Below are 10,533 nucleotides of genomic sequence, written 5' to 3' on the forward strand. Positions count from 1 at the left end.
TTTATGATGAATTGAGGATGAAGAACAAAATGATGAATATCCTGATCACTATTTACTGACATGCAATAAGATATATAAACTTCATAAAATGTTGAAAGCCAACTAAACCAACAGAGCATTTTGTAATTTTTTGGAGGAACAAATGTGTGACTAAAAGATTAATCATAACCAGAATCCTTTAAACAAGCATCAGGTCCTTTCACAAAAAGCTTCCAGTGTAAAAAGAAAATTAGGACTACTCCTTGCATCTAGATAAATTTTATGAGGAAACCTATCACCCACATATTAATATTAAATGGTTTCTCTTCAACATTTCTAAATGGCATATTTGACGATGAGCATGTATACCTATGTAATGAAGTATGCATATAAAACATTTTGGTTGATTACATAATAAGAAAATACTGCAATTCATTGATGTGGGCCCCTTTCTTGGAATTTGTTGCCTTAAGAAAAAAAATATGGTGTTTTGACTGATTTAACAGGTACTCTCAACCATATTTGCTGTATAAAGGAGGTTGACCTGGGATAAGGGAAATCAGTGATAAATTTGTATTATATTCAATTTCATCAATGCATATCAAGCTTTCAGAATGAAATCAGTCTTGTTTATCTTGATGCTTACATGGTATTGATGTAAAATGCTGAATACAAACATTTCAATGATTTGTAAAAGTTGTGTCCCTTACCTGGGTCAACCTCCTTTAGTGGTATTTCATTGTCCATTTGTGCTTTTGCATTATAGTCAGCTGTAGACCATTGGAATTCCGGACACCTTGCATGACCGCCCCTATATGTAAAGTAAATTTTATATGAAATACAATAAACTTCTTGATATTAAAGGGTAAATAAAGAAGTAGGTCTAATTACGAAGATTGTACAACCAAGATTTTATAACTGCGGAGAGCTGTTTTTCCCAAAGGAGCAATGACTGAATTAAAAAATAATTTAAGAATGAGGTATATGGCCTTGGATGGTCTTAGCAACAATTTCACTTATTTTCCCTGACAGCACATATATTGATTAACAGGGAACAAATGATAGCTCTGACCTGAAAAATAAGTGCAGAAATATAGGCCAACAGTTCAAGGATTTCTATAAAACCATTGATATTCAAAAAGCTAAATTAGACATCACAAAAATTGGGATTCTGTCAAACATTCTGAGATCAACACAAACATTAAAATAGATTTATTGAAAAAGGCCAGAAAGTTGATATTTATAATATTCAAGTCTCAGATCTATAAAAACAACACAAAAGCTAACCAGTCTAAAACTCAGAACTCAAAATGGAATGTTACTGTAGTATCTGACTCAAATAATCAAAATCACTACCTGTAGGTCAAATTCATAGATGTAGACAAAATATGAAGCTTTACCATTATGTCAACCCATACAGCTCAATTTTGACAGTGATAAAATGGTTGACAGCCTAATAAACAAGCACTTTATACTAAAATTGAAATTACTAACTTTTAGGCCTCTATTCCTTAATGGCCCAATACCTCTTATGAACTTTGACCGGAGTCTTGACTAAAAAGAATTACTGGACAGGACTAATATTTGGATGTTGTGCAGGAAAATCACTTACTTTAATTACTTGGTGAAGTGTATAAGAGACTTTAACATCTTAGGAATGCTTGACAAAAAGATGGATAAAATAAAATATCAAAATAATTATTTTAGAAGCAAACTATGTGCCAATTTCAAGGATGATTTTGGTGTTCCAGAGGACATTTGTACATTACCTTGGGGTTTGCAGATTAGTGAATAAAATGAACTTCATTCCCTGATATTTCTATTGGTGTATTTCCTTATATCCAAGCAAAAAATGTGTTCCAAGCTACAGCCAAAAATGTCCCATGAAAAAATGTATGGAACCCTATGGAATCAATAAGTAAAGGACTGCACCAAATGATCAAGGCCATGATCAATAATCAATCCAAACCTATCTTTTGGGTATGTCCCCTTGTAAGTATAGTTCCATTGATGCACCTATACTCCTACACAAGTTTTTATGAAGATACTTGCTTTTTGAACCCTATAAATCCTAAATAGTTAAAGCGTAAGGAAAATGTCTCCTACAATCAATACAAAATTGTCATACATAGAAAGCCACCTTATAATGCAATTTTTTGAGATACATTACTAAACATACTGTCTTGATACTAGAAAATGCTTGTTTTGGTCCTTTTAAACCTTTTACTATTGAACATTACAAAATGGGTTTATCCTCCAAATGAATTATCCCAGTATTTCCTGTGTGGTATGGAACTTTGTGGTGACAAATGTTTGAGAGAAGCACATACATGCCAACCTTTTTGGAACTAAAAGTGGAAGGGGGAGTTCTTGGGGATTTTCATTTCATCCTTGAAGCAGAATGCTGCATCCTGGGCACATTTTGTTAAGTCTGTCCGACAATATTCAATAAGAGACATATATGTTTTCTTTATGTGAGGCCTTTATGAAGGGGAATTCATCCATGAGGACTTGAATATTATTGTCATAACGCTTCATAACTTGGACAACCAATTCTGGTGCTTCATCCCCCATCTTTGTATCGTATCAGGAATTTTCCCCAAATTCAAAATCTAGCGCGCCAATAAACTTTTTTAATCGGTGCATATGTATTTAACCAGCCAATGAAAAGGTCTGGGTATATACTATGTCGGACATGCGTTTCACTTCATTAAACTCGCCCAGTAATGGCAAAGTCGTCACATTATGGACTCGACCATAACATAGAGTTGAATTAATCAAGATGAAAAAAAAAATGGTAATCATTTTTAAAATCCGTAGAAAAGTTTCTTAAGTCAGTAGGCAGTAGAAACACCAGAAAATCAGTAGACTACCGCCTAAAGCAGTAGGGTTGGGATGTATGGATCCATAAACTGTTAAAATATAATAAAATTGTATAAAATACTTGTTTTTGGTCCCTTATTCCTAAAAGGATTGGGCAGTTAAACATAAATGCAATATTATCATGATTGGCCAACTAATATTTAATTGAAGGCATAAAAATACCATAAAATGATCATAATAAATATTCATGTATGAACCCCAAACCTGTTTTCATGTACATGCAAGAAAATCATACAGGAACCTGAACATGATACCAGCCCACATTTACTTACAAATATCAGTTCAAAAACCTATTTTCTGCATTTCAAAGAAAAACTTTTTGACCAATTAAATTTGATTATCAACCAGTACTGTTTTGGAACAGTTTAAACCAACACTGATCAACCATCAGCACAGTAACCAAAATGTAAACTAGACATAGCCCCTAACAGGACTAATACCACCTGCATCCAAATGTTAACTAGACATAGCCCCTAACAGGACTAATACCACCTGCATCCAAATGTTAACTAGACATAGCCCCTAACAGGACTAATACCACCTGCATCCAAATGTTAACTAGACATAGCCCCCAACAGGACTAATACCACCTGCATCCAAATGAACCCTGTACATTAGTGGACCAATGTGGACATAAAAATTCGTATCAGACACAATTTTTATGGTGAATAGAATATGTACTTTTGACACACAATTTGCTACCATTTGTAAAACACCCAACTCCAAACAGTAATATTTTTTTTTGGATAACATAATAACAGAATATGACTACATGCACATCTCCATGTGATAATTGAATACTCTATACGAGTTGTGGACAACGCATCAGACCAAGTTTGGCTTAAAGATGCTTAAGTGCTAACAGTGACCATTTCTACAATTTATGTCTAAACATAAATTCCTGACAATATGCACATCTCCATAAGGTAATCCAACATCCCATTAATTTTCTTAACCAGCCTGCAAATCGTTAGGGAGGAGTTGGGAACACCACATCAAACCAAGTTTGGCTGAAAAATGCACAAGTTCCAACATCCGTCTGTCATTACTACAATTTTTGACCAAACACAAATCCCTGTTATTATGCACATTCCAGTAAGTTTCAAACATTTCTGCCAGTAGTTCAGGAGTTGTGGACAACTCGGGAGACCAAGCTATGCAAAAAACGTTCAAGACGTTCAACAGCCATCATTTCTATAACTTTCATTCAAACCTAAATTTCTGACAGTATGCATATCTCTGTATGGTTATATTACATCAAACAAAGTTTCATAACAATGCTGCAAGCTATTCAGAAAATAGGTCGAACAGATGGACACAGAGGGTGAAACCTATATACCCCCAAAACTTTGATTGTGGGGATATAATAAGGGACCAAAAAAAATATATTTTATTTATATTACAGAACAGACAAATTATGCTTATCACCGGCCCTGCTACAATCCATACATCACCAAATTATTTACTTATTTCTTCCTCTGCAAAATCCAATTAAAATTTGGTGCTACTACCACTGTTGCCCCAACCACAAAAATTTATTGTACCCATTTTTCAAGGGGCTTTGTCCTAGAACTGTCTCACAAACACGTTGCCTTAATAAAACAGAACTGACCAAGAGCCAATCATCATTTATCACAACCAGAACAGACATTTTGATACAACCAACATTCATAAAGAAAATCCAGTCAACTGTCCTCATCCCATCCAACAAAAATCCATGGAATCTGTAAATATCATTTATACCCAACCATAACTACGGTGCCATTCATTTATTATCTAAGGAAACTATCCGTAAAAGTTTTACTTTCAGAATATCCTAATTCACAAAAAGTGTCTACAAACAATACAATATGAATCCTATAAAAAATAACTATTTATAAAGACAAAAACCCAGAGAAAATATTTAGAAACATTTATTCCAAAAATCAGTGTTCAACTACAATGTTCAGTTTGTCCCTATAACTTTTCAGCAGCTAGCCAGACACATACTACGTCAAAACTATCGGTGAACATTCCATTCAACAAAAATTTGGGTAAAAAAAATCTCCATTAACATAAATCAAACCAAATTAACTAGAAAAACTAAGAACAATGCTTCCTAACTTAATACCCTCTTCTCCACCTTTTGACCTCTATATAGATTAGGAACAAAATTTAAGAGGAGGTGCACAATGGGAACATGTAATAAAGATTTCAAATCCTTTCAGAGGGGTAGGAGGAATAAAGGATTAAATATGGGTCCCCATGTTTATAAATTACACGTCTATATTTGGCTATGTGAAACGCCCAAATTGATTTGAATAAAAATCTAATGAAGAACATGCACAATGGGAACATGTATCAAGATTCTGTTCAAGTTTTATTCATTTCCATTAAGTGGTAAGAGTAATGGATAAAAGATGGTACCCCCCGTGGAACTTAAGGAACAAAACCCCCCTATCACAATATCAGGCTTTCAAGTGACTTTTTGTAAAAAACAAGGGTTATTTTTAGGGCCAAATCCTTAAAAAATAAGGGCTAAATTCAGGATTTTTTTTAGGCTATTAACACAAAAATAAGGGATGATATTCTTTCTTTTTCAATTACAATACTAAAAGAAAAACAAGCTACTTCCCACTGGCTTAAGACAACAATATAAAAGTTATTTACCAACCCAGAAGACCATGTCAGTGGCCATCAACAGGTGTATTCAGCATTCCAGTTTGACCATTATAAGTTGAACTAGTATGGGTCCAAAGAATGCTGTGAACTGCTAATGACCACCAAAATGTCTTCTGAGGTGTTTATTTGATCATAATATTCATTTTCTTAAAGTATACTAAGCTAGATTCCATTAATACAAACAATATAAAAGGAAATTACTAATTAAAAATTTAAAAAAAATCTAAAAATAAGGAATTTCTCAACAAAAATAGGGCTTTTTTAGGATTCTTCTGCTTTTATTAGGAAAATTAAGGCTGCTTTTGAAAAATAAGGGCCAGCTTGAAAGCCTGCTACATGTACACCACTTTGCAAGTGCGGGTATGAAAATGTCAATAGAACTAAAATAAGTGTTTGAACTGTTGATGAAAAAAAATACAACCAAAATTCAGGAAATTGAACAAAATGGTCATTTTACCAAAAATTAAGTGTCAAAACTGTGAATTAGCAATTAGCACCATGTGAAATGGGAAAAGGCCATAATGGAAAAAGGAACAGATCTAAGGCCAAACACAAAATATGCACCATCGTATAGACCCTATAAAAACAGTCAATAATGACCGAGATCACCAAAAGGTCTTCAGTAAGTAACTTAAAAGCTCTGATAGGCCCCGACAACTAAAGTAATAAAATCCACAATAACAGAACTCCATAAAAAACCCCTAAAAAGTTAAAAAAAAAAAACACACGAAACATTAATGACCAACAGTGTGATTTGGGCAAATTATTCATTTCTAACTAAGTATCATGCTGCAGGCAAAGCAGATAAGTTGGAAATAGTGGAATAACATCTGATAAACTCCCAAATATTAATAGCAATCTACCCAGTAGACCATAATCAAACTGGACCTGAATTTTAGGACCCAATACATTGTGTTGAGGTTTGAGTAGTTAGGTGCTGCAAGTTATGGTTAAATTCATTTTTCTTATGCCCAACCTTTTTCAGAACAAGTATACAAAGTTAAGACTGCATGCTGGAATGGAATCCTATTTACCTATACATGAACCCATATCAAAATCCACTACAAATCTTTTAGTTCTACCCCAGCATGACAACTTGTTCACAAGAAAGGGCAACTACTTCTAAAATCAAAGTTGAATAGATCAGAAAATACAAAATGTCAATTTATCAAAAATAGCACAACTCAACTTGCAACATGCATGAAACAAGTGAAAGGTTTCTTCATATGTACCCAACACGATTCCATTGCAAAAACATCACCTTTGGTCTATCATATGCTTAATTCAATAGAGTACATAACCATGGTAACAGATCTCCTATCATACTTGTTGCAAATTTAAGAAAAGCACTACTTTTGGTTTTGCAATAAAATAAAAACTGGGTCAACCACTCCATCATTACAACTCAACTACACTTCAGTAATATGCTTAATCCCTTCATCCTACCTCCAAAGGTTAAAAGGGCAGTGGACATGAAGCCAACTTTTTGACTAACGAAAGTGGATAGATTCATTGCTTATCTCTACAACCCACCTCCCACTTTCCAATTTTTGGTGCTGTCAATTCATACAAGATACAACTCAACTACACTTCAGTAATATGCTTAATCCCTTCATCCTACCTCCCAAGGTTAAAAGGGCAGTTGACACGAAGCCAACTTTTCGACTATAACAAAAGTGGATAGACTCATTGCTAATCTCTAAAGCCCACCTCCCAGTTCCCATTTTTTGGTGCTGTCAATCCATACTATAAGAGTTAATATTTAATTATTTCCATCAACTTTCGACTCTGTGTTAGTGTGGATTGACAGATTATGTCTACAAAGACACTTGAAATGTAAACTGAATCATGAACTTAACATTGGAAGCCTCACTCAAGTATGGGTTCCTACTCAAGTTCATACAATTCAGTTTAGATATTCACTTCTTTGTAGTTTGGGACTTATTACTGTCCCTGGCACATACCTTTTGTTTTCATCTGTTAACTTGCTACAGCTACCAGATCACATGAAGCAACAATTACTAAATAGTTGAACAGGATACATAGAGAAAAATGTTGGTTCATGTGATCAATGCAAGTATCCACTCTCAAGTGGTTGTGTCCTATCTGGATCATACATATACTGTATTTTATCCTCTGCACATCAAATGAGGATAATTAAAATGCAACTTCTGAAGACAAGTTTCAATGTGTCAATGACTATGCTAGTTTTTTTTCTTTCTCCAATAATTAGGAGACCATTTTTTGTTAACTATTTTTTTATGACCTGTATCTATGTTTCAATGTGTAAATATTTGTTAAGAATTTGAATACAAATTGAAAGAAAGTTGCAAATGTAAGCAGGATATGATGACGTACCTGATCACAATTAAATAGTTGTGACAATAACGCTTTGAAAACTTCGCATATTTTTTAGTGTTTGTCCTTTTTTCTGTTCGTCCTCATTTTGGTAATGAAAAGTTCCTACCAAAGCTTAATATTTTTTTCCAGTGAGAATGATTCTATCACCACCAATTGAAAAATCTAAGTGTTTATGAATACAAAAAAGAAAATGTAAAATAAAATAAAACTTAATACACCAAAGAGCTGACAACGTCATGCTACCAGCTTCATACATTTTACCTTCAAAACCCCTTTTCCATTTGATCTCTGGCCAAAGCTTGCGCCAGTGGGAATTTCATCTGCATACTGACAAGAATTGCCTTCTAGCTTTGAACATGTCCCGAAATGCTACAAATTATGTCCATGATCCGAATATTGTCCTTCAGCACGTAACAAATATATCCAAAATGAATCAACTGATTGTTCATAATTTCATGTTTAGAGTCTGCAGATTCACATGTACACTTTTCTAAACATACTGATACTTTATTCCAATGTCTTTTTCTCATGATTAGAGAAGCAACACTAAATGGGAATAACCCCATCAACATGAATGTCAATATACAATCTGGAACAGTCAAACACTGATTAATCTTCAATAGGTCAGTCTTTATTTCATTCTTCTAACACACGACTATCTTCTTTCTATAAATATTCTTCAGCACATTATCTTTCTTTCAGTCTCAAAACAGGTAATAATATCATTGTAAGTTCACAGAATGTTGTTCAGCCTTAGAAGAAATGTCCTTAATTCTGAATCAGCAAAACATTATTGTCTTCTTTTGTTGGCATGTGTATTCTCTATTTAAAGTAGCCAGAGTTACCTTCAATTTGCATGAAAAATACTATATTCAAAGGTCTATTGTATAGAAATCTTGGACAGACCAGGATTACTTTAAAATAATAAAAAATACTCATATATTCAATAAATTATATATGGAGTTGAGAGAAGTGAAAGGAAAGTTTATAAGCAGTAATGCTGTGTTTTCATAAAAGAACAGATGACTTTGCAAAAGGGAGACAACTCCTGCAGGCTACCAGTAGAGAATTGTGATTTTTCTGTTTTAACAGTATACCATTATATTGACAGCAAATGAAAAACTTGATTCAAAACCTGAATATCAGTATTCTGATAAGCAAATTACATCTTTCAACTTATTTCTGCCTAGTCTTAACTCTTAACTATTCAAGGTAGATAATTTTAAAAGATCACCATCAAAATTGATTTTGAACAGAATAGTATCAAACGATTCAAATAATAGCCCTGACAAAAGGTCACATGGTAGAATTTTTACTTACCGAGACCCTTATATGCGGGACTTTCTGCAGTTAAACTACACTGTGGACCAACTAAGCAATAAATCTGATACAACTATCATTAATTCTGCTGTTTCGTTACAAAGGTACTGAATACATCTTAGAAAGCTTAAGAGAGAATATCTTGTTTCTTATTTTTCTGATATTCAATCATGTAGCATACCTAAATTAAATGGGGACTATTTCCACAACAATACATGTAATACACTGTTAAGACAGAATAAACACATTTTTCATCTGCTCCATAATCCACAATTCAGCTATCTATCTAACCTTTTTTTTAAATACAAACTTGAAAATTACAATTGGACTTCATATTCCACATGAATGCATGGATGACATTTTACATAAGAATACTAACTGATTGACAATTTGTGTATGCATAAAATGAACAGAATATCAATTTAGTTTGTTCATTAAACTATTTTTTGCTAACCAAATAAAGTGCATGTTAATAATGAAACCCAAACAAATTATGTTGAACTATAGACAAGAAGTCCAGATGTTTACATTTATACAAGAGTTAAGTAATGGGGAATTATTAGCAGGAGCCAAATCTATTATTTGATATATAGACATGTACATTGTCCCTAATTTCATGGGGTGGGCATAGAGAAAGGGGGTAACCAAGATTACTCATTGGTCCATACAACTTTGACTTTTGGAGCTGAATGTAATAATGAACAGGAACGTTCAGGGCTTTGTACAATGGCATTAGAGGTGATATTCTTGTATTAACAGACATCACTTTAAAGGCAATTGTTTATTGGGTCAAAAAAAAAAAGAGTTTTGCTCATGAATTTGGTGCAATATGATTTAATAAATAACAAATAAACCAAAATATCTTTAAGTTAGAGCCCTGCTAGATCTTATCTTTACAAGAACTTTTTGATTATTCCAAATGAAACTGCTAGTACTGATCAAACTGAAAAAAAAAAGAATATTTCTTTCCAAATTAAAGAATCATTTTTGCAAGGAAGGACTAGAAGAATGGTACAATGTAAACACAGTATACTGTTATCAACAACAAACCAGTGTATCTGCCACTCAAAAATAGAGGGTTGCAGCTGCCTTATGACCTAAAATATTCCTAATTAACATGTACCTTAAACCCATGTTTCTGATTCTACTAACAATAGGCTTTCTTGAACAAAAAGGTTGAAAGCAATTATTTTTTTCTAAAATGTATTGAACATGCCCTTTTGTTCCTGGTTAATTAACTAGAGCCCTTTTTGGCATTGCAATCCTCTGCCTTAAAAGTTCTACGTAGAAAATTGTGTAGAACTTTTCAATTACATTACCAAGAAGGGT

This window comes from Perna viridis, chromosome 11, assembly GCF_037379345.1.
Source record: "Perna viridis isolate PV_CMFRI_1.1 ecotype Kerala chromosome 11, ASM3737934v1, whole genome shotgun sequence".
Taxonomy (NCBI): domain Eukaryota; kingdom Metazoa; phylum Mollusca; class Bivalvia; order Mytilida; family Mytilidae; genus Perna; species Perna viridis.